Source organism: Cebus imitator, unplaced genomic scaffold, assembly GCF_001604975.1.
Source record: "Cebus imitator isolate Cc_AM_T3 unplaced genomic scaffold, Cebus_imitator-1.0 Scaffold19, whole genome shotgun sequence".
Taxonomy (NCBI): domain Eukaryota; kingdom Metazoa; phylum Chordata; class Mammalia; order Primates; family Cebidae; genus Cebus; species Cebus imitator.
In genome coordinates, this window is record NW_016107334.1 from 8,415,763 (window position 1) to 8,417,513 (window position 1,751).

Consider the following 1,751-nt stretch of genomic DNA (forward strand, 5'->3'; position numbering starts at 1 on the left):
TGTGTCAGAGACAGTAAACCAACCCTTTTAGTCACTTTTCTTGCTTGAGTAGGAAGTCACCACTTGCCAATGAGAAATTTAAAACAAATACCACAAAGTTTTGAGTTAGTCCAATACACGAAATAGTGTAGATCTTGGGAGTTTGTAATCTTGGCAACTCCAATTTGCTGTCCCTGGTGAGAACACTTGTGTACTACTGTTGCTTACTTTCTGGTTCACTAAGAGGGTTGCACCTTGCCCTCTTAATCCTAGAGTCAAATCTGATTACAAACATTTTCCTCTCGGGAAACTAGCTTGTAAGGAAGTTCACTGTGCTTTCTCTTAAATAAAACAGCTCCATTTAGTTGCCTTCTTCATTCTCAGACTTACTGTATCTCATCGGCCTGAAGACTGTGTTTGACATCAGCAATTGTTAGAGACCATTTGTTTTTACAATAAAAAGAAATAAAAGGGCAGATGTCAGACCTCAAAATCCATACTTTTTGGAGCTATTTTCATTCTCGAAAGTAGGAATGTGCTGGGTTTTTTTGTGTGTGGAGAGGGGACAGGTGAATGAATACAAACATAGACATATCACTGTGACTAAGTCAAACATTTCATATGTTTTCTTTTTCTATTTCAAAATTAGAGAAAACTTGAGAACAGAAAATATTAAGTGAATTATGGGAAAGTGAAAACTCCAGGACACATTCCAGTTTGGTTAAAAGAAGAATAGCTCATGTGTGGGAAGTAGAAAACTTCCTTCTTAAAGTTTCCTTTCTTGCTAAAGAATAAGTGTGCTAATAACTTTGTTAAGCCCTATCCTATGTAGCTGTTAGACATGCCATGCTTACAGGCACATAGTACATTCTACATCCTTGTACTTTAACCAAGAAATCTGTGCTGGATGTGCTCAGAAGCATGTCCCAGCCCTCTATTGCTTTTACCTGTTTAGAAAAGTTTTAAGTTATTAGTCAATCGGGTTTAATTATGAGGTCTGGCTCCAGCCAACAGAGATCAGACACAGCAGTAGGGATGATCCCAGATTCGTAAGGAATAAATTTGTGTGTTTTCCTTCGTTCATTGTACTCTCGTGGCATGATAGCTAGCAAGGGTACCCATCCTGCAGTCCAAGAAGTAAAAATTATGTTGCAGAAAAATCCTTTGTCTCAGTGCTGATTTTTCTTTGGGGCACCAAGCATCTATTTCCAACATCGATTTCTAATATCATATCAAATCAAAAAAATAGTAATGATGGAAATTTCACCTTCGTTATCAGAAAAGTAGTATGGTTAAAGACAGGCAGCCTTAGCACTTTTGGAGTCTGCTTAAATACAAGTTTCTACTACCAGACCTCATGGCTGAATGTTAACAGAGTTGGACCCTAGCAGCAACCAACTTTACAAACGTGGGGATCTCCTCCTTTAACTGTGCAGAAGAAGCCAAGCCCTCATGATGTAACTAGGTAAGTGACAGGAGCCAGGAGAGCTAGCTGCTCACCAGAGAAGGTTGAGACCAAGTTCACAAGTGCCCAGAGAGTATGAGAAACTGGGTAACTTTCATGAAATGAGACAAAGTACAAAGCCCTCTACATCTCACTCAACACAGGTGGGCCCCAGCTTCCCAGGGCAGGGAGTGGGAGGCCCATGGGAGCAAATGCCATTTCCTACCTGTTCTTGGCTGTAAAGAAGCCTGCAGCCCACACCAGGGGCCAATTAAAGGGAATTGTGCTTGCTTCAGAGTCCCAGGAAGGCATCAAGTGGAGTCAAATC